General features: G+C 40.6%; 1 long non-coding RNA gene and 1 other non-coding gene across 2 annotated transcripts; one reads left to right on the top strand and one right to left on the bottom strand.

The window, feature by feature from the left end:
- The first annotated feature begins 3,453 nt into the window (after nucleotides 1-3,453).
- LOC132346738 (uncharacterized) lies at nucleotides 3,454-19,838 on the top strand. The gene is made up of 3 exons (XR_009496655.1): nucleotides 3,454-4,785; nucleotides 13,035-13,088; nucleotides 18,409-19,838. It is a non-coding gene; the product is annotated as an uncharacterized lncRNA (long non-coding RNA).
- On the bottom strand, nucleotides 4,519-4,590 carry TRNAC-GCA (transfer RNA cysteine (anticodon GCA)). Its single transcript has one exon. It is a non-coding gene; the product is annotated as a tRNA-Cys (tRNA).
- Nucleotides 19,839-27,675: the final 7,837 nt, after the last annotated feature.

Genomic DNA, 27,675 nt, shown 5'->3' with positions numbered 1-27,675 from the left:
TAAAAGCATTCATACACACTTTGACAGGATGCAAGGGAAATTTATACAGTCAAGGTCATGTATTGGTCATATGGGACTGAGTTCTTGGACAGAGGAAGGGAAATGGCGTGGGGGATCAAGAATAAAACAGAGCCTGAAACTAATATAATATTATATGGTAATTATAACTCAAAAACAACAATTAAGGGCTTTATATGGACCAAAGATGATATTGTGTCAATAGCTAAAGATCATGATTCACTCAGCTCTACCAGTACACTAAAATTATATGCACAGTGTTGCTCTTCTAGGAGGACAACTGAACTGAGAGTCAGCAAACTTGATTCTAGCACATGCTCTGCCATATTTGCTATTCTACTGCCTAAAGAACAAACTTAACAAAACCACATCAAGTTTTGGACCTAAATTACTTCTCTTTAAGTGCAGATGTTCGCCATTATGCTCTGTAAGATTTCCTCTGGCTTTGATATAAATATAGTCTTTTGTTCGTACATGCAGTGAGGGTTAGGCACATATGTATGATTACTAGAAATGATATATTTAATTTTAATGAAAAATTTGCTGGATAGGAACTTCCCAGGTGGTCCAGTGGCTAAGACTCCATGCCCCCGATGCCGGGCCTGGGTTCAATCCCTTGTCAGGGAACTAGATCCCACATTGCACAACTAACAGTTTGCATGCTAAAAGATCCCACGGGCTGCAATGAACATCGAAGATCCTGCATGCTTCAATTAAGACCCAGCACAGCTAAAAAAATAAGAAACAAACCTTAATTTAAAAAAAAATGCTGGATACAAGTCTTTTTCTCTTTTAGTGATGAAAAGATATTGAATATGAGAAAAAGTGCTTTCCTAGCTTGTGCACAGGAGCAATGCTGCTGATGTACGTTCTGGGTCCCTGGGCTTTGGTGGTGATCTTGTGGAAGCAAAAGAAACTGTGTTGTTGAAGTAAGGTACAGACAGGCCCAAAGATCTCCCCACTCTAAGCATTAGGGTGGAGTCAAAGACTGGAATATATCTTCAGAAATTGTTCACCATCCAGGTAGGCTGTCAGAACAGATTTGCCTCCTGGCTGATGGCTGGCTACTCTCTGCTTTGTCACTCACACCTGGTATCAGACCCTGGTTTCTGCTTGGTTTTTTGATCTGTTGCTGTTGACTCTGTGTAGCTCTGATGCTTTGCTGATATATTAGTGGTAGTTGATTGCAGCTGTCTACTCCCTAAGGGCTTCCCAGGTGGTGTAAGGGTAAAGAATCCACCTGCCACTGTAGAAGACAGGAGAAGTAGGTTCAATCCCTGGGTGGGGAAGATCCCCTGGAGGAGGACATGGCAACCTACTCCAGGATGCTTGCCTGGGAAATCCCATGGACAGAGGAGCCTGGAGTGCTGCAGTCCAAGGGTTTGCAAAAGAGTCGGACACGACTGTGCAAGCATGCACACACTCCCTAAAGGAAAGTCTAGATCCTAATCTAGTCCCTATAATCCTTTGTTACCCCCATAATAATCCTCTGTTGCTGCAATTCTGCTTCATTTCCATTTGCATTCTGGTTCTTGTTGGGTTAAGGGATTCATAATAGGCCCTTGATAAGAATGCTGAAAGAATCCCTGGAGTAGGAAGTGGCAGCCCACTCCAGTGTTATTGTCTGCAGAATCCCATGGGCAGAGGAGCCTGGTGGGCTACAGTCCATGGGGCCACAAAGAGCTGGACATGACTGAGCGACTGAGCACACACACAAGAATGATGAAACTGTCCCTTCTGAGTCCAAATCTTAGATTGGCTAACTTACACCAACAATTCACATTTGTCACATTCCTATAGCACAGTATCCTCCCCTTGGCAGAAGAAAAACATGTCAGATAAAGAGCTGTTGCCACGTCTAAATAAGCTTTTCTTAGACAAGATTTTCTCATGTGCATATTTTCTTAAAATTTTAAAGGGGTTTAAATGCTTATTTTGTGACAACTTTGAATAAAATCTTGGGGAGTTTCTCTTTCCTTTATGACAGCTTCTCCATGAAAATCTCCATCATCAAAGAGTGGGGGAGGAGACTTCTGATTTCAGTGACATAAAAGATGGATTTAACTCAAGCCCACTCTTAGTAGAAATACAAATCTAAATGCATATTAGCACAATCTTTCAACAATTTAAATATGTAAATGCTGAGGTTAAAAAGAAGAAAAGGAAAGTCCAAATGCTTGCACCAGAGATGAAAGCCAGAGCAGTAAGCAAATTAGCCAATGTCCCAGCAAACTGGGACCTAGCACTCTTGATTATAGGAACCTAGCCCCAGGGGCTGGATCTCTGAGATTCATTCAAGGATAGGAGGAAGGACCCGGGCTTCTGTAAGATGGGGAACTTGAGTAAAGACTCTTGCACCTGCTCAGTAGATTCAGTGTATCCTTCCTGACATTCTGGAGGTGGGGTGAAATCTCCTATGAGCAGTCCAAGCCACAGGTTGTGACATGTTTGAATTTTGTGATCAAATTTATATCTGGGCATGATGTGAAAATTCTCGAGGCAGGGAACTGATTATAAATGTTAATCTCATACTGGTAAAACCTATGGAACTTGGTATCAAAGCAAATACATCACCACTCTGCAGGGACTTTTCTCCAACTCAGACTCCACAGAGTCCCCAGAGTTATGGCAATCCCTGGTAAAAATGACACCTCCCACCGTAGACGGCCAGATGGTATCTTCTAAGAATTTGGGTAAAAAAGGTTTCAAAGATACTATAGAATACATATGCTTAAAATGCCTTAGGGATCAAGATAGTTTATAAACCAAACTAAAAATAAAATAGAATACAGTGAGATTTAAAAGGAGGAAAGGACTAAAGAGTGAAGGGAGATTCTGAGCTATCATATTAAAATATTTTGTTCTTTCTCAAGTTTCGTCATGTCCTGTCCTGTCCTGTGCTTAGTCTTGCCCAACTCTTTGAGACTCTCTGGACTGTAGCCCACCAGGCTCTTCTGCTCATGGGGATTCTCCAGGCAAGAATACTGGAGTGGCTTGCCATTCCCTTCTCTAAGAGATCTTCCCAACCCAGGGACTGAACTACATCTCCCACATTGCAGGTGGATTCTTTACTGCCTGAGCCACCAGGGGAGTCCAAGAATACTGGAATGGGTAGCCTATCCCTTTTTCAGGGGATCTTACCAACCCAGGAATCAAACTGGGGTCCTCTGCATTGCATGTGGATTTTTTACCAGCTGAGCTACCAGGGAAGCCCTTCATCATGTCCTACTATGTATTTATATTTGTAATATAAGTATATATAATTATAGCATAGTTTATATTATAATATATAATTATATGATATAGATTATATATATGATATCAACATGAAGCCAAATCTATTCTAACAAATGCAACTAAAACTAATTTATAACAGAAAAAATTTCAATTCCATCTGACGGTTACCAGTTAACCAACTAGTTTTTTTTTTTTTTTTTTAATTTTCATACCAAAGGTCATTACTCATAGTTACAAAAAATTTCTTAGAAAAGTCCAACCTTCTTTAAACATCCAGATATCTTGCATATATTTTTCTTGAGTGAGTACATGTCACAAAATTAGTGTTTAATCAGACAACAGACAACAGGTTATTTCCACTCTCTAATACTAAAACATAAAGGAGTACTCACTTCATTGCAAAGTTGAAGTACATGATGCTTTAGGTATTTTAAAATAAATTGTGTCATGGACAGTAGAAATTTTTAAGACCCTTCAGTTACAAGCACTGCTTTTAATGGTGTTTTAGTGAGTGTTCTTGTATTTTATTTCATATTCAAGTCTTTCATTCTAAATTCAGTCCTGTGATTACTACTTGTCTCTGTTGAATTTCAATGCTAGCCTTTCCAATTGTTTCTTAAACACTCAATTCTTTACTTGTGTTCAGTAGATTTCTCATACTGTATATAATTCCAATCAACACTCCTCAGGGCCCTTTGCATTCTTAAAAAAAATCTTCTTTCCCAAAGTCAGAAATGCTTGCATTGTTTCCCTTCATAAACAGCATATTCTCTTGAGCATTTCAAATCAAATAATAAGTCGATAACTAGATTTGAGATGTTTCCCAGCTTCAACCTGGTTTATCATAGTTGGCTGAATTTTTAGGAAAGTTTCCAGGAAAAAAATTAAAAATAAATTAAAAAGATAGAAAGCAAAACCCAAAGAACTTCTCTCCATAAAGACTAGCCAAAGAAACTCTTAGAAACAAACAAACAAACAAAAAAAACAGTGTGACTGGAGGACAGAATTTTAACTCTTTTCTATAATTGAAAGTGAAAGTCACTCAGTCGTGTCCAACTCTTTGTGACCCCTTGGGTTATACAGTCTATGGAATTCTCCAGGCCAGAATATTGGAGTGGGTAGCCGTTCCCTTCTCCAGGGGATCTTCCCAACCCAGGGATTGAACCCAGGTCTCCCACATATCAGGAGGATTCTTTACCAGTTGAGTCACAAGAGAAGCCCAAGAATACTGGAGCAGGTAGGCTATCCCTTCTCCAGCAGATCTTCCCAACCCAGGAATCGAACCTGGGTCTCCTGCATTGCAGGCAGATTCTTTACCAGCTGAGCTACCTGGGAAGTGTTCCTATAATTAAATTGCCATTATCCCAATCAATGTTAATGTAATTAAAATCTTTCAAGGTTGATATTTGAGCTTTTCCATGTTTTTTCACTCTTGAGTCTTAAGAAAAGTTATTCTCTTCAGTTTCTTTCCAGATTGTTTTCATGTAAAAAGTGGCATTTTCAAGAATCCCAAAGAAAGGCAAAAATTGGGTGAGTCCCAACTTTTGAATGAGTAAAAGAGACAAAGAGTGAGAGTAAGGGAAGACTGACAAACAGAGAGATTGAGAGAGAGAGAGATTTTTGATAATAATACAATTAATACATGTGTTCCCCATCCTGAATACATGTATACCTGTGGCAGATTCATTTTGATATTTGGCAAAACTAATACAATTATGTAAAGTTTAAAAAAAATAATAATATAATTAATATGTTAGTTTTGACCACTAATTACATTCCCTGATACTTGCTTGATTAACTACATATTTTCTTTCTGAGTAAACATAAAAAAGAAGACAGATTGAGTCTATATTTAAAGCTTTTCATGTATCACATTTATAACATGCTCAATGATTTATAAATGCCCAAAGATGTGTTCAGGGCTAGCGAAGTGAAATTAACATAAAATAAATCTAATTCCTGCCTTCAAGACACTTAGGTTCTGAACTGAAGTCAAGGTAAAATATCAGTGGTGGTGGTGATTTAGTTACTAAGTCGTGTCCGACTCTTGCGATCCCATAGACTGTAGCCTACCAGGCTCCTCTGCCCATGGGATGATCCAGGCAAGAATACTGGAGTGGGTATCTCCTTCTCCAGGGGATCTTCCAGACCCAGGAATTGAACCTGGGTCTCCTGCATTGCAGGCAAATTCTTTACCAACTGAACTATGAGGGAAACCCCTAAAATATAGATAGAAAAAGCAAAGCATTACACCAATTGATTATATTATCTGTAGGATGTCAACACATCAGTATAAGTGTTCATTTTTATCCTTGTTGTTTAAAAAGACTTAGTTTATTCAAACCTCTATGTTGGCTTCACATGTCACATAGACTTTCTTGGTTTATAATTAGAGGACACAAGCTTATGGCCAGATAATATGCTTTGTGAGATTTATAGAACAATATTTAAAAGTTTAATTGTTTGTCAAATATATGTACTATTGATTTCATGTATAAAACCAATGATAACCTACCGTATAGCAAGAGGAACTCTACTCAATGCTAAAACAAAGTGACCTAAATGGGATGGAAACCCATAAAGGAGGGGATACATACATATACATAGGGGGCTTCCCTGGTGGCTCAGTGGCAAAGAATCTGCCTGTGATGCAGGAGACCTGGGTTCAACCCCTGGGTCTGGATGATCCCCTGGAGGAGGGCATGGCAGTCTACTCCAATATTCTTGCCTGGAGAATCTCATGGACAGAGGAGCCTGGTGGGTTACAGCTCATAGGGTCACAAGGAGTCAGGCACAACTGAATCGACTGAGCATGCATGCTAATGTATAGGTGATTCACTTTGCTGTACAGTAGAAACTAACACGACATTGTAAAGTAACTGTATTCCAACAAAATTTAAAAAAATATTAATAACAGAATTTAACAATTTTCTGATTTTTGTATTTTCTCAAAGATATCAAAGATCCATGGACAAGAACTCTGCAATTTCACAAAGGAATAGTTAGTTATAGACGAGTAAGGACTACTTCTTTAGACTGGGTTTACCTGTAGCTTCTATCTGGTCTGCTTTAACTCTTTATATTAATTGCCTACAGTCCCATGAATTCACAAACCTATACACTAGAATTACTTGGAGACCCTTTCAGTTCAGTTCAGTCACTCAGTCGTGTCCGACTCTTTGCAACCCCATGAATCACAACACAGCAGGCCTCCTTGTCCATCACCAACACCCAGAGTTTACCAAAACTCATGTCCATTGAGTCGATGATGCCATCCAACCATCTCATCCTCTGTCGTCCCCTTCTCCTCCTGCCCCCAATCCCTCCCAGCATCAGGCTGTTTTCCAATGAGTCAGCTCTTTGCATCAGGTGGCCATAGTATTGGAGTTTAGGCTTCAACATCTGTCCTTCCAATGAACACCCAGGACCGATTTCCTTTAGGATGGACTGGTTGGATCTCCTCGTTGTCCAAGGGACTCTCAAGAGTCTTCTCCATCACCACAGTTCAGAATCATCAATTCTTCGGCACTCACCTTTCTTTATAGTCCAACTTTTGCATCCATACATGGCTTCTGGAAAAACCATAGCCTTGACTAGATGGACCTTTGTTGGCAAAGTAATGTCTCTGTTTTTTAATATGTTGTCTAGGTTGGTCATAACTTTTCTTCCAAGGAGTAAGCGTCTTTTAATTTCATGGCTACAGTCACCATCTGCAGTGATTTTGGAGCCCCAAAAAATAAAGTCAGCCACTGTTTCCACTGTTTCCCCATCTATTTGCCTTAGGAAGTATCACTACAAACAAAGCTAGTGGAGGTGATGGAATTCCAGTTGAGCTATTTCAAATCCTAAAAGATGATGCTGTGAAAGTGTTGCACTCAATATGTCAGCAAATTTGGAAAATTCAGCAGTGGCCACAGGACTGGAAAAGGCCGGTTTTCATTCCCATCTCAAAGAAAGTCAATGCCAAAGAATGCTCAAACTACCACACAATTGCACTCATCTCACACGCTAGTAAAGTAATGCTCACAATTCTCCAAGCCAGGCTTCAGCAATATGTGAACCATGAACTTGCAGATGTTCAAGCTAGTTTTAGAAAAGGCAGAGGAACCAGAGATCAAATTGCCAACGTTCACTGAATCATCAAAAAAGCAAGAGAGTTTCAGAAAAAAAATCTATTTTTGCTTTATTGACTATGCCAAAGCCTTTGACTGTGTGGATCACAATAACCTGTGGAAAATTCTGAACGAGATGGAAATACCAGATCACCTGAACTGCCTCTTGAGAAACCTGTATGCAGGTCAGGAAGCAACAGTTAGAACTGGACATGGAACAACAGACTGGTTCCAAATAAGAAAAGGAGTATGTCAAGGCTGTATATTGTCACCCTGCTTATTTAACTTATATGCAGAGTACATCATGAGAAATGCTGGGCTGGAAGAAGCACAGGCTGGAATCAAGATTGCCAGGAGAAATATCAATAACCTCAGATATGTAGATGACATCACCCTTATGGCAGAAAGTGAAGAATTAATGAGCCTCTTGATGAAAATGAAAGAGGAGAGTTAAAAAGTTGGCTTAGAGCTCAACATTCAGAAAACTAAGATCGTGGCATCTGGTCCCATCACTTCATGGCAAATAGATGGGGAAACTGTGGAAACAGTGGCTGACTTTATTTTTGGGGGCTCCAAAATCACTGCAGAACTTTTAAAAGTATGGAAATCCAGATATCCCTAATACTGGGTCCAAAGTAGGTTGGAGTTTATGGGTTCCTTAGAGTATGGTGATCAGTATGAATGTATATTTAGTGTTAGTTTCTCAGTCGTGTCTGACTCTTTGTGACCCCATGATCTGTAGCCTGCCAGGCTCCTCTGTCCATGGAATTCTCTAGGCAAGAATTCTGGAGTGGGTAGCCATTCCCTTCTCCAGGGGATCTTTCCAACCCAGGGATTGAACCCAGGTCTTCTATACTGCAGGTGGATTCTTTACAACCTGAGCCACTAGGAAGTCCAAATGTATATTTAAATAAACCCCAGATAAGAAACCAGTGGTTCTGTGTAACCACAGTAGAGAATCACTGTAACACTTGAGGTTTTATCCACTGCTTTATCTTTCCAATGGTATAACCATTAAACAAGAGTGTTTCTTTCTACTTCTGTTCTCTTCTGGGGTTTAGTTTTGAAGGACTAACATAGACCACATTGCTTAGTATTTGTTGAGAGTGAAAAACCATGGGATCTGGGCACAGTTTGAAGTCTAGAGCCTCTTTCTATTTTGGGAAATGATCCTGCTTAACTAACTCATAGCTAATTGGTATAAAGTGGTGAATGAAAAAGTTGGCTTAAAGCTCAACATTCAGAAAACGAAGATCATGGCATCCGGTCTCATCACTTCATGGGAAATAGATGGGGAAACAGTGGAAACAGTAACAGACTTTATTTTTCTGGGCTCCAAAATCACTGCAGATGGTGACTGCAGCCATGAGATTAAAAGACACTTACTCCTTGGAAGGAAAGTTATGACCAACCTAGATAGCATATTCAAAAGCAGAGACATTACTTTGCCAACAAACTTCCGTCTAGTCAAGGCTGTGGTTTTTCCTGTGGTCGTGTATGGATGTGAGAGTTGGACTGTGAAGAAGGCTGAGCACTGAAGAATTGATGCTTTTGAACTGTGGTGTTGGAGAAGACTCTTGAGAGTCCCTTGGACTGCAAGGAGATCCAACCAGTCCATTCTGAAGGAGATCAGCCCTGGGATTTCTTTGGAAGGAATGTTGCTAAAGCTGAAACTCCAGTACTTTGGCCACCTCATGCGAAGAGTTGACTCATTGGAAAAGACTCTGCTGCTGGGAGGGATTGGGGGCAGGAGGAGAAGGGGATGACAGAGGATGAGATGGCTGGATGGCATCACCGACTCGATGGACGTGAGTCTGAGTGAACTCCGGGAGTTGGTGATGGACAGGGAGGCCTGGCGTGCTGGGATTCATGGGGTCGCAAAGAGTCGGACACGACTGAGCGACTGAACTGAACTGAATTGAATTGGTATATTTATTGGTTTATGATACAAAGTTTAAAATGAAAACAGAGCTTGCAAGCAGAAGGGAACAAGTTTGTCTTTGGGTCAGCAAATCCTTTCCCCAAGATGAAAGCTAATGTTGGAAGTCAAGTTATGGTCAAAAAGCTGTTTTGTGAGCCTGGAATTAGAACAAAGAAAGTGAAGTCAATTGCCATACTTGTCGAACTGATGACCCTCTCACTACAACCACAAAACCTGCCTGGCATGTTTGGTTGGATTTGATTTTTCCCGAGCTTCCTCGACTTTGCATTTGCTGATGCTTGTTTGTACTGAATCCCCTCAACAGATGGCCCTTCCCGTCCAACAGGATACAATTTTGTTAGTCTAATTTCAAGTATAAAATCTGCCCTTATATTCTGTCAGCATCTCACGGTAAACCTCTATCATAATACTAAATATTATGAATTAGCTATAATACTAAAATATTATGAATTAACTTTTCATGAATGAGTATGGTTCATGCTCTAGTGAAGTGACAGCTCCCCGAGGGAAAAATATAACATTATACTTGGTGTGTGTGTGTGTGTGTGTGTTAGTTACTCAGTCGTGTCTGGCTCTTTGTGACCCCATGGACTGTAGCCCGCCAATTTCCTCTGTCCATGGAATTTTCCAGGCAAGAATTGACTAGAGTGGGTTGCCATTTCCTCCTCCAGGGGATCTTCCCCGCCCAGGGATGGAACCTGTGTCTCCTGCATTGTAGGCAGTTTCTTTACCACTGTATCACATGGGAAGTTCTTTTATCCTTAATAATTCTCTTCAATTATCACATCTTCAAGTTGCTGTCAAGACAGATTTCACATTTAGGGAAAGAATCAAATAACTCCTTACCTATTTTTAGAAGCTCATATATTATCTAATTTATATATATATACACACACATATCTATATATATAGATATATATATGTATTTATAGATATATACAATCTCATGATATTATTATCCTCTTTTTATAAATAAGAAATTTAGCTAAGAGAAGCTAAATACATTGACCAAGTTTGCAGCTCAGGTATCAGCAGAGACTGAATTTAAGAATCCAACTCTGACCTTGAATTCCATGTGTGAGTGTGTCTGCGAGCGGTTGTGAGACACATGAACTGCCTTAGGTTGCCTTCTAATAAATACACTATGTTGCCTCACGTGATCAATAAAAGAGTCAGTTGTTTGATATATGTTGAAAAAGTTACATTCATCACTCAACCATTTTCTTAAAGTCTCTACATATTTTCATTTGCTGTTTATAGAGGTTTCAGAAATGGAGTGGATTTTAGTTGTCTCAAGTATTTAATGCTTGGCAGTCTGAGTACCTCAATAAATATCTCACATGAGAAGTAAAGGGAATTTTAGGAAAATAATCAAATACCTCCTTAGCTACTTACAGGAGCTGGTACGTTATCTCATTCATATATACACAATATACAAATCTACATGTATATATAGAAGAAGTATAGTGGAATTTTGACTCTAAGGCTAAACTTACCAGGCGTAAATAGCTAAAGGTCAGTTTAATCCTTCTCTTTTCTCTTTATTCAAAATGCAAACAGTATAAAATCAAATATAATGTAAAGTTATTGTTGCCTGGAAAGGAAGCAGAGAAAGTATTTGCTATTTAAAATGATTCATTATGAACAGATTAGAAAAATAAGAATCATTTTGTTGTTTTACAAACACACACACATATGTAAAACAACTTTCCAGTGGGATGAAAATTTTTCCTTAATAAAGTTGGTGGATGGCTGTAAACACATATGTGTGTGTGTGTGTGTGTGTGTGTGTGTGTGTGTGTGATATGTGTGTCTAACTCTCTGCAATCCCATGGACTGTAGCTCACCAGGCTCCTCTGTCCAGAGACTTCTCCAGGCAAGAATACTGGAGTGGGTTGCCATGCCCTCCTCCAGGGGATCTTCCTAACCCAGGGATCGAACCCAGATCTTACACATTGCAGGTGGATTTTTTACTGTCTGACCCAGCAGGGAAGCCCAAAAGCGTATATAATGCTGAGCAATTTCATATCAGGCAATCAAGAAAGCTCAGGTTGGGAATATCTGGGGCTGGAAACATACCCATTTCACCTGAGACATGGTCCTTTAGCCTTGCAGTACTATTAGTCAAGGTGCTGAAGCAGACCTCTTAACAACTAGAGAGAAGCCTCAGGAAAATATGACTCACTAGTGTAGCTGACACTCCACAGGTGGCTCTTCTTTTACCCTGTTTTTCCTATTTGAAATGTCTAGTGTAGACACACGTGGTCAAATGATGCTGGAAATTGGATTGACGTCTCTAATATACCATTTTATACTGTAGTTCTTGGACCAGGGTGCACCGTCACCCCACCGTCCCCACCCCAAGTCCTCCCTTATTGAATATCATTAGTCACTTAACATTCTCCTTGGCTAACACAGTCTCCTTGGGCTACCGTGGTGGCTCAGATGGTAAAGAATCTGCCTGCAGTGTGGGAGACTGGGGTTCGATCCTTGGGTCAGGAAGATCCCCTGGAGAAGGGCCTGGCGACCCACTTCATTATTCTCGCCTGGAGCATCCCATGGACAGAGGAGCCTGGTGGGCTACAGTTCATGGGGTCACAAAGAGTTGGAAAACTTTTCTTAGTTCTCATTTGGAGTTTTATTTTTAGAGTTTATTTTCCCTAATTGTGCCTATTACAGCATTTTATTTGCATGTGGCAAAGTGGCATATTTATTACCTATACAGAGTGTCCTCCTCCAAAGTCATCTTTTCCCTTGGTATTCCTTAGGCAGCTAATTAATTGCTAAGCACTGCAGTCTAGTTCTTTAATTTTTATTTTCTGTTCATCTTCTTATTAAACCTATTGAAGAAAATCATTTAAAATATTCCAAATTCTATAAAGAATTGATTAAAAAAAAAAACTTAAAAAAAGAAAACTCAAAAAAAAAAGAAAAGAATCGATGAAGGGCTTGCCGCAGTCCATGGGGTCACAGAGTCAGACGTCACTGAGGGACTGAACTGAACTGAACTTGATTGTTGATCCTTACTAGTTTTATGATTTGCCTAATTATGGTAATCCTTAGTCATATAATACAAAATTCTAAACATTTCTCCCCCCCGCTCCAAGGAGTATAAAGTTGATCTTACATGGTATCAGGGAGGGTCCATAAATTAGTATTTTTAACACAATGCATTGGGAATATCTCATTCAGCTATTATGGTTGAGGAATTTAGAGATATTAAGTTGGGGAAAGAGCAAACATTTATTGAGTGACTACTATGTACACACTAACACATTATGTACTTATCTATCTATCTATATAAAACTTTGTTAAACAGACCCAGCTCCATGAGGCAGACATAAGTATTTTTGATCAGTAGACAAGGACAAGAAAGTTGAGACTTGTAAGACAGCTTGCCAGGTTAAGAGCCTGACTTTAATGCCAATGCATCTGCCATCACCTTGTCACTATTTCTGTAAATATTTATATATGTTATTAAAAAAAATTATTTACCAAAAAGGTTATTACGTATATTCTCTAGATATAGATATTTTATTTTTGTCTTCTGGCATATGTTCTCTACATGCAGATATTTTCCCTGCTTTTAAGCATTTTGATCCCATCCTTCAATATTCACTATGCCCCCAAATTACTCTCCTGATGGTCCTGCTATTTTTTAATTACATGAATGAGCATAAGTATATTGAGAATAATATAAATAAAGCTGTTTTGCTCTCTTGCAGGTGGCTTAAATTCTGCTCGGATCACGCTGCCTTCAGATAAGAATTCCTAGTAATGTAAGTCATGTAATGCACGAGAAGGCATATTCTGTTAACTACACTAGAGGCCCTGGTGATTGGATCTCAAGGGGAAGGAATGATAATAGCATCACCATAATCACCCCAGCCTGCATCAGCGAGACAGATGCCATTTATTAGGCACCCTCAGTGTGCGTGGTGTTATACAGGCACTTGGTCCACATTATGTCTCTTTAATATAGGTTTGACTTCATGTGTGAGAAACTCATAACAGTGTCTGCGGATATTAATACTTTTTACACAAATGTTTGCTTTCATCATTTTCATTTTCATCATCATCATCATTCTCTCATTTAAAGCCTTCAATAATCATTGGATACAGATATTATTATTCTCATTTTGTGGGTGAGGAAATTGAGGCTATTGAGGCTGAATTACTTGCCTGGTGAATGAAGAGTAGAGAATGAATTTCAACGCAGGTGTATTTAATTTCTAAGACCGTTTTCTTCCTGCTCAGCCTCACTATGTCCCATGGTGGAAATGGCCACAAGAAAAAGATGTTTCCCTGCTTTTGACCTTCACAAGGTGGGAATACCTTCCTGCCTTCCCTTGGGGAGCATGTCACACAAGGGAGAATAATCCAGAATCCATGGCTGATGTTGTCACTGCATAGACTGCAGTTCAGAGATGTCCCCGTGGCTTTGTGGAGGAAGTATCTGGGTTCCTGGGGGACCTTCTGAGTGTCTCAGATATTTTGATTGCTCTGCTTATCCTAGGGAAGATAACCACTAACTCCTGTCTTCCCTGAGGCATCCGATTATCCGCCCAGAACTGGGCTCGGCTTCTATAAACGCTCATCTTGTCCCCTCCTCTGTTCCTTGTCATCACTTCTGAACCTGACACCAGCTGTGTGCCATCTATTGTCTGTCATATTCATTGATCTCCCTAAAAAATCAAACTGTCCCTCTAACTCCCCTGTCTGATCTTCGCTTGCCAGAGCTTACTGATAAAACTGTCCCCCCGAAAAAGAAAACTCTAGTCTATTCATCTTAGCTCTCAGAGCCTCAAATGCTATAGAGTCAATACACAGCTTTCACTACATTTTAAACTTTATGGCCTCATTGAAAATGAAAGCTGTTTTCAGATAACTCTGACCTGACCTCCAAAGGGTGTATGACAACACAACAAAAGTAAACCTAAGGATTAAAGAAGTTTATAAAGAGAAGCATAAAACCTTTCCACTGGAACTTCCATTTTTCAACAGAAATAGACAGGGTGCACTTTGTGATTCATAAATATTCAAATCCAAACTGATGACTAATTTTCCCCTCTTGTTTGCTGAAGCGTGATGATGGAGAATTATAAAATCTTCAGCGTAGTTTACCATGCTTACAGTCAATCTGTGGTCATTTCCTTTTCTGTTTAAGAATCTTAGGAAGTTCTCCATTCCTTGAAGACACTGTTCTTCCATCCCACAATGTTGCTGTAAATGCATGACTTCTTTGCCAAAACTAGGTCTTATTTTTAGAATGAGTACATGCTCAATTCATTATGTATCTGTCCAACTACTCACTCTTTTGTCTATAAATTATTTCATTATTCAGCACTAACCCTGTGCTAGGAGCTTGTATTTGTCAATGTCTTATCAGGATAACATGAATTATGCTAGGCCTTTCAAGCAGAAAGAATCCAACATGGGAAATAAACTAAAAACATATTGAATTCTCACCGTAGTATCATTTACAACAGTCAAGGTATGGGAACAATCCTGTGTTTCATTAATGGATGAATGCATGAAGAAGATGTAAAACATACACACACACACACACACACACACACATATGCATTTATTATTTAGCCATAAAAGAAGGATATCCTGCCATTTGAAAAATGTGGAGGGTGGATCTTGAGGGAATTATGCTAAATGATATAATTCAAACATTAAAAGACAAATCCTGTATCATCTCATTTATATGTTGAATCTGAGCAAACTGAAATTATGGAAACAGAGAATAGATGGTGCTTACCAGAGATGGGGCGTGGGGAGGGTGGGGGCAAAATGAGTGAAGGCGTTCAAAACTTCTGCTAAGTCGCTTCAGTCGTGTCCGACTCTGTGCGACTCCATAGACGGCAGCCCACCAGGCTCCCCCGTCCCTGGGATTCTCCAGGCAAGAACACTGGAGTGGGTTGCCATTTCCTTCTTCAATGCATGAAACTGAAAAGGGAAAGGGAAGTCGCTCAGTCGTGTCCGACTCTTAGCGACGCCATGGACTGCAGCCTACCAGGCTCCTCCGTCCATGGCATTTTCCAGGCAAGAGTACTGGAGTGGGGTGCCATTGCCTTCTCTCAAAACTTCTAGTTATAAGATAAATTAGTAATAAGGATGTAATATACAGCATGCTGAAACTATAGTCAACAATACTGCATTGCATATTTGCAAATTCTTAAGAGAGCAGATTTTAAGAGTTCTCATCATAAGAAAAAAAGTGTTAGGTTTGTGAAGCAATAGCTGTGACTAACTTACTTTGTGGTATGTATTACATCAAGTCATGTTGTACTCTTTGGATTAATACAATATTTAACATTGGTTATATCTCAATAATGGAGAAGGAAATGGCAACCCACTCCAGGATTCTTGCCTGGAGAATTCCATGGATAGAGGAGCTTGGTAGGCTATAGTCCATGGGGTTGCAAAGAGTCAGACACGACTGAGTGACTAATACGCACACAATCAAATACATATGTCAGTAAAAATGAGAACAAAGTTTTTAAAAAGATTGGAAGAATCAACACAGCAACAGAGGAAAACAACTGCTTGCTTAGAATTGAGAGCTGCTGCCGCCTTGGGGGCTGAAGGCTGGGAGCCTGGCCCGTGCGGAGTGTGGGTTGCCAAGACCCCTGTTAGTACTGGCGTCTAGCATCGTGGTCTGCAGCTAAGCGGGAAGCAAGAAGCTCCCTCTCTTGCTCATGCTGCTAAAACTTTCCTAGAGGCTCTGGGGGATGCAAACTTCCCATAGCCTTGCTGCAAGGCTTCAGACTGACTATTCTTCCCCCTGCCTATCACCCCACTGCCCTACCCCCTGCTTGGCTAACTTTTCCATTTCCAAGAAATTAGATTTCTTTGAAACATCCAGCACAAGACTGTCATATCGAGAAGCCCTATTATTATTACCCTTTCTCTGTCTGTTGTACTCTATCTACTATTGCCATGTATCATGGTGTATCTATGAACTGTGTGCTCGTTAGTCTATCCTACTGAGCTATCCTACTGAACTGAGATCCCCAAGGTGGTGTCTTTTTGTTGTTGCTGTTTATATCCTCTCAACTAGCACAAAACCTATTAATTCTCAATTAATGTTTGCCCATTTTATTTTAGTTGAATTGAGATCTGCAAATGCACAGAACTGTGGTTATATCTTGAAGCATCGGGGTCAGGAACTAAAAGGTCCTGCAGGCGAGGGGAAGTGACAGTCTTCAGTGGGGGCTTAGCATATTGATTTTAGCCTAACTCATCAACGACCACTGTTCTTTTCTCACTTGGGACGTGGGAGTGTTATTTTATCTTACTTTATTGTGGAGGTGGGGCTTTTTCCAGCTTAAAAAACATTCTTTTCAGAGCTTCTGAAGGTGTCTGGCTGACAGGCTGGCTGAGGTTTTATAATCAACCATTTATAATCATGAAATGTTCTAATTATAAAAAGTAATGTAGTCAGATATTCTAAATTGTGTTCCCGTTCACTTTGCCAAGTACCTTTTCAAAACCTTTTTGCTCTAGCATCCTACTAATTTTTTTTTTTCCTGTAATTCTCATTTTACAATGTAGAAAACCAAGACTCTAACTTCAGAAACAATACAGCTTAGAACACATTTAAAGTACAAGGGGTTCAAGGTAAATCATAAATGAATACTCTGCTTACCTAATTGAACCTCGAGTTTTTCCTCCTGGACAAATGCTTCAGAACAACAGAGTTAGATGCCCCTCTGGCTGACGGTAAAATGACTGTGATAACCCAGTACTCCTTCCTTACTTGAGAAATGGGCTTTCTGTTCCTCCCACAAACCCTCATTCTCAAGATCGAGGCCAATGGGACCTAGGCTAGTGGATTTCAAGCCAAGTATCTCAGATTCTTGAGGATGCCTAAAGGTCAGCCAGGAGAAGGACAGACAGAGCTGGCAGGATTTCATCTGCTGAAGCCTTACCCACCTTTACCCTCAGTAGATTGGCTTACCTTTTAAGTACCTTTCAATCTCTATAAAGCTTCATTTACAAAAGGAATCTCTCTACTAAACATTGGGGAAAAACACTGATCTGGTCTCCACAAATATTAGGAGAATGTACAATTGCTAAAAAGTCTGCCTGAAGGAAAAGTCTATCCCTAGACTCAGAGAACCTCTCCTTTGATTTTTTTTTTTTTTCATCTTCCAGTTGGATGTGAGGCTTTGAACAAGTTGCTTGACCTCTCTGGATCTTAGCTTTCTCATCTTGGATATTGTGCTTTCAGAACTGGTCTGCAAATTATAATATTCCACTAAGACAAGCATTATTAATGTTTTCCAGAGAATGGGTCAGTAAATTAATGAAATTCTAGAGGAACAACACAAATATGTGTTGAACAAATATGTCATTGTTGATAAACTTTTTTGAATGCTTACTGTGATGCTTAATTTTATGTATTAACCTGATGGGGCCATGGGACACCCAGATAGTTGGTAAACTTTTTTCTGTTGTTTCTGCAAGGATGTTTTTGGATGACATTAATATTTAATTAGTGGGCTTGAAAAAAGCAGATTGCCTTCTATAATGTGAGTGGGCCTCATTTAATCAGCTGAAAGCTTGAAGAGAATGAAAGACTGTCCTTTTTATTTCATCTGCCTCATTGTCTTTGAATGGGAACATTAGCTCTTCCTGGTTCTCTAGGAGTTTCTGGCCCTTGACCAGAACTTGGATATTGGCATTTCTGATTTTAAACTTGCCACTCTGTAATTGTGTGAGCCAATTCTTCACGCAGATAGCTAGATAGATAGATGCCCTTGACCAGAACTTGGATATTGGCATTTCTGATTTTAAACTTGCCACTCTATAATTGTGTGAGCCAATTCTTCATGATAGATACAGATAGCTAGATAGATAAATGCCCCGTTGGTTCTGTTTATCTGGAAAACCCTGACTGATACACCCATTGAGGTGATCCTGGAATATTTTCACAATTCTTTGACACTCTTGCCTCCACAAAGTGAAGCCTAGTTTCCGTGCAAGCTGGACTTAGAGACTTGCTTCTAATGAATGAAATACACTGGAAGTGACAGTGTGGCAAAGCGAAAAAAGGCACTGATCCTTCTTCTTGATCATTTTTTCTAGGGACAGCAGCTGCCATGTCTTGAGAACATTCAAACAACCCAATGCAGAATTTCACATCATAACGAACTGAGGCCTCCAACCAACAGTCATGTGAACCATCTTGGAAGCGGATTCTCAGTCCCTGAGAGGTCAAGCCTTCAGAAGATTATCTGATGGTCAGAAGATGAAGATGATGACCCTGAAGATGATTCAGAAGATGACCCTGGTGGTCCTCATCACTGCAACTTCATGAGTGATCCTGAGCCAGAACCATTCAATTCAGCTGTTCCTAGATTCCTGATCCATAGAAGTACATGAGACAACAGACTTACTGTTTTTAAGCCAGCGAGTGTTAGGGTACTTCATTTTGCAGCAGTCTATAAATAATACACCTGCATTGAACACATTGTGTTGCCTGGACTCCCCATCCCTAGACAGGGTTGGGAATAGTTATTAAGAGAGACCATCAGCAAGGGAAATTTTCGCTGTTTTCCATTTGCACCAGGATATGGGAGAGTGGCCAACATCCAGTAAACCTGGACCAGAATTCAAGGTGCCCTTGTTCATCTGGGCAGAAAGTCAAGACAACCGGAAAGAGGGTCAGTGAGGGCAAGGACAGAGTAGTGGGCCTTGGAGGGAAAAGCAAACTCTTCATCAGCACAATGGATAAAATTTGGCTGCATAAGACTGAAGGTCAGGCTCCCTGTGTACTTAAAATAGATGTTCAACACACATGCATTGATTGATGTTGGTCACTTTATTTTGAATGCCAGACAGTGAGTCATCTATGTTGCAACAAAGCTTAAACAAATGTGAGTTGTGCCTAGAAAAATAGCAATTCAGCAGTGAGAACCAAAAAGAACCAGTCAGCCTCTCACTGGACAGATTTACTGATTTCTTCCTGCTGCAGACCCCTGATTATTGAGAAGGAGACTATTCCCATTGGAAGATGAGCGATGCTTCAGGGCGGAAAGCCTTCAACGGGAAAGTCTCTGGCCGTGGAGTCTGCGCAATTGCTCTCAGTGTCAGTGAGGACCTAGACTGATTTCTGTATAGGTGGATCAGTGGTGTGATCTGCAGAGATGCTAAGGCAGATCTATAGTAGGTTGACGGTGGGATGGGGGTGATGGTGACTGCAGGTTGGTAAGGGAAGAGAAATTTGATATAGTTAGACTTAGTCAACACAAAGATATGGGTTATTTTCTTATTATGACTGTTGATGAAAACTTTGCAGTATGCAAGCTTCAGCAAAACAAATACAAGTGTGGCTTTTGCTCTTAATCATGTTGGATTATTTTTTTTCTGTCTTGATGTTCAAGGCTCTGTGTGAAGTATTGAGGGGTGCATTAAAGTGCTCGTATGTTTTCATTTCTTTGGGAGAATCCCTGTTTACACATCATGTTCCAGAGTAATTATTTTAGTGACACTTTTACTCAAAAAGATCCTGAGTTGGACAATTAGTTTTATGGCAACCACTTCTAGGCTTTATGGTGAAACAGCACAGTGGAGTGGGTAGAAATATGAACTCTAATATAAACATCCTGGAAAGAAAATCCCAGTTTTCTCCTTATTAGTCATGTGATCTTGGACAAATTCCTTAATATCTCTGTACCATGGTTACTGTAATGTGCGGATAATCAAAACATCTATTCATGTGGTTGGGGTGAGGATTAAATGAGTTATTATGCACAAAAGCCTGTAAGCAATGTCCGACATATGAAAGCTCTATAACAGCTTTACGTTTAGTTAATCTTAACTCTTCAGAAAACTCTTGTAATGAAGTTATCATTATGCCCCTTTGTAAATGAGGACACAGAATTCCCAGAAATTAAGAAAAAAATTTCTAGGAGACCAGCTAGAAGGTAGTAGGGACAGGGTTTTGTTTCGACTCTGATCTCAGAAGTAGGCACTTAATAGATTCCACAACACCTTTTACCTTCAAAGACTCTTTATCCCTTTTTTTCATTTTCAAGAACAAGTTAGTATGAGATAATATGCCTGCAATCTTGAAAAAGTGAGTGACAGTTACTCAGGTGTGTTTGACTCTTTACAACCCCATGGACTGTAGCTGTCTGGGGTCCTCTGTTCATGGGATTCTCCAGGCAAGAATGCTGAAGTGGGTAGCCATTCCCTTCTCCAGGGGATCTTCTCAACCCAGGGATCAAACCTGTGTCTCCTGCACTGCAGGCAGATTCCTTACCATCTGAGCCACCAGGGAGACCTGCCTGCATTCTTATTCTCATTCAATGCTAATCAGCTCTGGGCAGAGTAAGGATTTTCTGTTTGTTGGCTGGGGGGATGGAGGGCTGTTTCTATCATGTTACTCGACCAAACTTGGTAACAAACCCAATCTTCTGACATTGGTTGTGGTGAAGGAAAGTACAGTGTTTATTGCAGAATGTCAAGCAGGAGAACAGGCAACTCTGCTCAAAAGACCCCAACTCCTTGCTGGCTTTCCCGCTCACTCCCAATGGCTTTCAGGGAAGGGTTCTTAAAAATAAATTAGGGGGAAGATTGTAGGATGCCTGGTCAACTACTGCACATCCTTCTGATTAGCTGGTGCTTAGCAAATGGCGTGGTATTTTGGGAGTTAACATTATCAACTTCTGGTTTCAACTGGTCTGGGGTCTATGTGTTTGTGGTCAGCATGGAGTTAACTTCTTCCACCTTGTAGGAGTTATAGTATCTATAAAACAACTCAGTGATATAGCTTAGGATATTATCTCTAGCTTTTCAGGAGAAACCAAAAGTCCTTGATTTTGTTTCACAGTTAAGCTATTATTATTTTCTCACTTCACTGTTTTCCTTTGTTATTGTATTTTTTCACTTTTCTGATGAAATTTGCTCTTTGGGACTCTGGGTGATCAAGGAAGCTAAAGCTTCTTACAAACAAGAGGCAGAGGACCCTGGGGTTCTGTCCCCAGGAAGACCTGGCAGGTTCCTGCTTGGTTTCAGTAATCAACGTCAGATTGTTGTATCAGGTTTGTATCAGGTTCCCAGAGGGTGAGACTAAGCCAGCAGCACTCCTGTTTTGATACTGCTTTTCCTTAATCAAGTTGCCCCTAAAAGTTGAGGGTTGAGGCTCATTCTCGTGGAGCTCAGAAGAAACCTCCTCTGAGAACATTGTGGAGGCAGGCTTAACATATCCTCACAGTCTCTGCAGCATAAGAAGATCAAAAGTTAGGGTGACTCCTGCTCACCAAGAGCAGAAAGGATGCAGTACAGAGAGCCAACAGGTCTTGGCCGCCCAGGCCAGTAGACTGAGGCCTTGCCAGCGTGGTCCACTGTGGTCGAAAATTGAAAGGAAAGGGTGTGTCTGAGTGAATACCAACTGGGATGGATGATCCACCAGGGCCCAGACACTGCCCCTCCCTGTTAAGCCTTCTCACTACAGAAATATCTTCAACTCTTAGATGAAACTCAGTCCAAAGGACAGAGATTAAATATTTGACACCAGCAGAATATAGGGTTCCAGAGATCAAATTGCCAACATCTGTTGGATCTTAGAAAAAGCAAGAGAGTTCCAGAAAAAACATCTACTTCTGCCTTTTTGACTATGCCAAAGTCTTTGACCGTGTGGATCACAACAAACTGTGGAAAACTCTTAAAGAGATGGAAATACCAAACCACCTGACCTGTCTCCTGAGAAATCTCTATGCAGGTTAAGAAGCAACAATTAGAGCCAGACATGGAACCACAGACTGGTTCCAAATTGGGAAAGGAGTATATCAAGGCTGTGTATTGTCACCCTGCTTATTTAACTTATATGCAGAGTATGTTATGAGAAATGCTGGACTGGATGAAACACAAACTGGAATCAAGATTGCTGGGAGAAATAACAATAAGCTCAGATACGCAGATGACACCACCCTTATGGTGGAAAGTGAAGAAGAACTAAAGAGCCTCTTGATGAAAGTGAAAGAGGAGAGTGAAAAAGCTGGCTTAAAACTAAACATTCAGAATACAAAGGTCATGGCATCCAGTCCCATCATTTCATGGCACATTGATGGGTAAACAATGGAAACAATGACAGACTATTTTTTTGGGCTCCAAAATCACTGCAGATGGTGACTGCAGCCATGAAATCAACAGATTTCTCCTTAGAAGAAAAACTATGAGAAACCTAGATAGCATATTAAAAAGCAGAGATATTACTTTGCTGACAAAGGTCCATCTAGTCAAAGCTATGGTTTTTCCAGTAGTCATGTATGGATGTGAGAGTTGAACTATAAAGAAAGCTGAGCACCAAAGAATTGATGCTTTTGAACTGTGGTGTTGGAGAAGACTCTTGAGAGTCCCTTGGACTGCAGGGAGTTCAAACAAGTCAATCCTGAAGGAAATCAGTCCTGAATGTTCATTGGAAGGACTGATGCTGAAGATGAAACTCCAGTACTTTGGCTACCTAATGTGAAGAACTAACTCATTGGAAAAGACCCCGATGCTAGGAAAGATTGTAGGCAGGAGGAGAAGGGGGTGACAGAGGATGAGATGGTTGGATGGCATCACTGACTCATTGGACATGAGTGTGAGCAAGCTCCAGGAGTTGATGATGGACAGGGAAGCCTGGTGTGCTACACAGTCCTTGGAACCAAAAGAGTCAGACGTGACTGAGTGACTGAACTGAAAGTGAAAGAATATAGGGATCCCCAGGTAGGATGGTAGTAAATGATCTACCTGCCAATGCAGGAGACGCAAGAGATGGAGGGTCAATCTCTGGGTCAGGAAGATCCCCTTGATAGGAAATGACAACCTACTCCAGTATTCCTGCTTGGGAAATCCCACGGACAGCCTGGTGGGATACAAGTCCAAAAGGCTGGAAAGAGCTGGACATGACTGAACATGAGCACACTCCCAGAATATAGTATTTCTCTATATTTTTAGTAAAAATTCAGGTTAATTTTAGAAAAACACAATTCTCCTGCTTGCATCCTTAAGTTTATACAGTTAAAGATTTACTGGTATGCAACTGCTATGCCATCTTGGGGAACATTCTTATTCCAGTTCTCCCAATTCCTTCCTTCCTGACTTTTCCTGTTTGTGACACTTGGTTCCTCAAATTGAGCTTTTCAGTCTTAAACCTTTGCTTAAACTCTGGGTCCCCCTCTATAAGGTAATAATAACAGTAATAAATATTGTGGTCATTGTAAGGATTAGAAGTAATGTAGACAATGTGCCCATCTCACAGAGTTGAGACATCATAGATGCCCACGTGGGACTATTATCACGACTCCTCCTCCTGATGAATTACAGCTGAGCACCAAGGATAACTATAATAAAAATGATAATTACAACCAGCCTGGTTCTAACAGCATGATTATTTGAAATTATCACACTGTTGCATTCTACTGCGTCAATATGTACATTATCAACATAAAATTGCCGAGGTTATCAAGGTTAACGCATGTACCTAGGTGTGGGTGCATGCTAGGCTGCTTCAGTCGTGTCCATCTCTTTGTGACCCTATGGACTGTAATCCGACGGGCTCCTCTGTCCATGGGATTCTCCAGGCAAGAATACTGGAGCGGGTTGCCATGCCCTTTTCCAGGGGAGCTTCAGGACCCATGGATTGAACCCGCATCTCTTGTGTCTCTACTGGCAGGCATATTCTTTCCCACTAACACCACCTTGGAAGCCCCCAGGTACCTAGGACACAAACTTAATATATGTACTTGGGACAGACAATATCTTCTCCTCAGTGCTAGCTCTTTTCTTTGTGTAGAAGCGACCCACCTGTTCTGCCCTGAAAGGGTGTGTTTCTCTTGTGTAGACAAGGGTTTAGAGAATGTTTTACTTTTGTAAAGAGCACATTTCCATACCTATCAAGGAAATGAAAGCTTTCCAAGGAAAATCCTGTGAAAAGTCTAAGATTATTAAAAGAATAATTTCTGACAAAAAAAGAAACAAAGTGTTTAAACTTTTTCCTGAAAAGTTAAAGACGGCACTTCACAATAGCTTCTGCAACATCCAATTTTATTCAAGAGCCAGAGAAAGTAGCAATCCCCAAGGCTCCAAGGTTTAATTTCCCTCTCACAGAATGCCTCTCACATCAGAATTAATCAGGTTTCATTTCCACTGTCCCATTTCCCTTCAGGAGTCCTGCGGTATAAACCTCCAAGGTAAACACAAATATTCATCTACTCACCTGTTTTGAAGAGCCAGACATTCGGGGGCGTAAATCATTGGCAGTGACGGGTATGCGCTGATTTGGGCACAATTCATCTTCTCTGTCTAACTCCACAGAGTTCCCTTCAGCTTCTTCTCATGTGCGCAAGAGCAAACGCTTTACTCTGAGACATCAGGATAAATGAGCGGACCTTGATAATTTTTGATGCCTATGAGCAGATGGGACAAATCTTGATTTTGTTTCTTTTTTAAGAGAGAGAGGAAAAAAATCAGGTGTATGAAATAGTAGATAGCATTATCTGGAAAACCTGCTTTGCTCCTTCCAAGAGAGGTTAATGCTCTATTCATTGATAAAGTTAAAAGAAAATTACTTCTGAGATGATAATTTTGTGGCACCAAGCATTTATGAGCCTAACTTTGGTTCACTCTTTGCTGGTAGAAGTTTCAGCAATCCTCAGACATGAATAAACGTCAGTTCTAGCTCCAGAATGTGGTGTGTTTAATGAACTGGTTAGTTGTTCAGTCGCTCAGTCACGTCTGGCTCTTTGTGACTGCATGGACTACAGCACGCCAGCTGCCCTGTACTTCATTATCTCCCTGAGTTTGCTCAAACACATGTCCATTAAGTCGGTGATGCCATCCAACCATCTCATCCTCTGTCATCCCTTTCTCCTCCTGCCCTAAATCTTTCCCAGCATTAGGGTCTTGTCCAGTGAGTTTACTCTTCACATCAGATGGCCAAAGTATTAGAGTTTCAGCTTCAGCATCTGTCCTTCCAATGAATATTCAGGGTTGATTTCCTTTAGGATTGACTGGTTTGATCTCCAGGGCTGTCCAAAGGACTCTCAAGAGTCTTCTCCAGCACCACTGGGTCCTTATTTGTTTTTAGAGAATGGATTTGGGGTGGTATATCCACAGTGGCTCAGATTCAGTCCACCTGTCTGTTTTTTTTTTTTTTTTTTTTTAAATTTCTGGAACTTGCAGTTGTAAAGGGCAGGGATAAAGGATGGGATTTCCCAGAGTGGCTCTTGTAACAATAAAGGACAAGTTTGCTTATCCCTTCTCTATTTCTTGCTATTTCTATCCTTGGTAAATGCTGGCAGCTGTTCCAGTTCAAAAAGTAGACAAAGGACAAGGCAGCCCTCATTTTCAAATCCCTCTTTTAGGAGAGATTGTGAGGAAGCAGAAAGGGTGAAATGTGGCTTTGGAAACTTTCTTCTCCATGATAATGAGCCTTTTCTCCAAATTCATTGGTCTCTAGGGGATTGATTCTCTGCTTGGGTTGACTCCAAACTATATGCAGGTATTAGAGGCAGAGAAGCTCAAGAGAGTCGGGAACGTGTCTTCAGAGCATAATAAGTAGCTTAACTATCTTACTTACAACTTATTCACTTAGTCCTAAAGGATTCGGGAAAAGGAATACGTCAAGGCTGTGTATTGTCACCCTGTTTATTTAACTTATATGCAGAGTACATCAAGAGAAATGCTGGGCTGGAGGAAGCACAGGCTGGAATCAAGATTGTCGGGAGAAATATCAATAACCTCAGATATGCAAATGACACCACCCTTATGGCAGAAAGCGAAGAAAAACTAAAGAGCCTCTTGATGAAGGTGAGAGAGGAGAGTGAAAAAGTTGACTTAGAGCTCAATATTCAGAAAACTAAGATTATGGCATCCAGTCCCATCACTTCATGGCAAATAGATGGGGAAACAGTGGAAACAGTGTCAGACTTTATTTTTTTGGGCTCCAAAATCACTGCAGATGGTGATTGCAGCCATGAAATTAAAAGACGCTTACTCCTTGGAAGGAAAGTTATGACCAACCTAGACAGCATATTGAAAAGCAGGGACATTACTTTGTCAACAACTGTCTGTCTAGTCAAGGCTATGGTTTTTCCAATGGTCATGTATGGATGTGAATGTCGGACTGTGAAGAAAGCTGAGCGCCAAAGAATTGATGCTTTTGAACTGTGGTGTTGGAGAAGACTCTTGAGAGTTGCTTGGACTGCGAGGAGATCCAACCAGTTCATCCTAAAGGAAATCAGTCCTGAATATTCATTAGAAGAACTGATGCTGAAGCTGAAACTCTAATACTTTGGCCACCTGATGCGAAGAACTGACTCATTTGAAAAGACCCTGTTGCTGGGAAAGACTGAGGGCAGGAGGAGAAGGGGATGACAGAGGATGAGATGGTTGGATGGCTTCACTGACTCAATGGACATGGGTTCGGGTGAACTCCGGAAGCTGGTGATGGACAGGGAGGCCTGGCGTGCTGTGGTTCATGGGGTCACAAAAAGTTGGACACGACTGAACTGAACTGAAAGTATTTGGGAAGTTTTGGAAGTCAAAAATTGCTTTACTTCAAATTTGATTGTCCAGGGAGTACATTCCTTGAAATTATTCTTTTTTAGTTCAATTTGATGTACAGATAACAATGTAGGAAAAATAGTATACCTTTTTATTCTTTGGTTGTGACAAATTCAAGGGCTTCCCTGATGGCTCAGATGGTAAAGAATCTGCCTGCAATGTAAGAGATCTGGGTTTCATCCCTGGGTATGGAAATCCCCTGGAGATGGAAATGACTACCCACTATGGTAATCTTGCTGGAGAATTCCATGGACAGAGAAGCCTGGTGGGTGATAGTCCATGGGATTGCAAAGGGTCATACATGACTGAGCAGCTAACAATTTCACACATTTGACAAATTCATGGAGGAAAGTATCATATTTGGTTCATTTTTGGAGTCCAGTGTAAGGAAGTATCTAGATTAGTGAAAGAAGTTCCTTCTGCCTTTGGTCAGATAAGAGGACTCCAAACATGCACTGACATTGGTCTTTCTGGATGTCCACCCAGAGATGATCCTAGAGATGGGACTGAGATCCCATCTCAGTCTACTAGAGATGATACTCTGGCCAAGAAAGCAAAGACATTTGTGGAATACTTGGACATGTGTAAGAGGCAACCAACCCATCTCAAGTAAGTGTGTCTATTGACAATGCAACTAGAGAAAATGTCTTGACCCTAAAACACCCAATACAAAACAGGTGTGTCTTTTGTGACTTTTTACAACGTTTGTACTAACCTCCCTAGAACTTCAGTTCAACTACGGCCTTGAAATTGCCATTGTACTTGCTTGCCTCCAAGTGAATGGTAAAGTACCCGAGG

This window comes from Bos taurus, chromosome 12 (genome assembly GCF_002263795.3).
Source record: "Bos taurus isolate L1 Dominette 01449 registration number 42190680 breed Hereford chromosome 12, ARS-UCD2.0, whole genome shotgun sequence".
In the NCBI taxonomy this organism is placed as follows: Eukaryota; Metazoa; Chordata; class Mammalia; order Artiodactyla; family Bovidae; genus Bos; species Bos taurus.
Note: the sequence above shows the minus strand (reverse complement) of the source record. Positions and strands in the feature narration are given on the sequence as shown.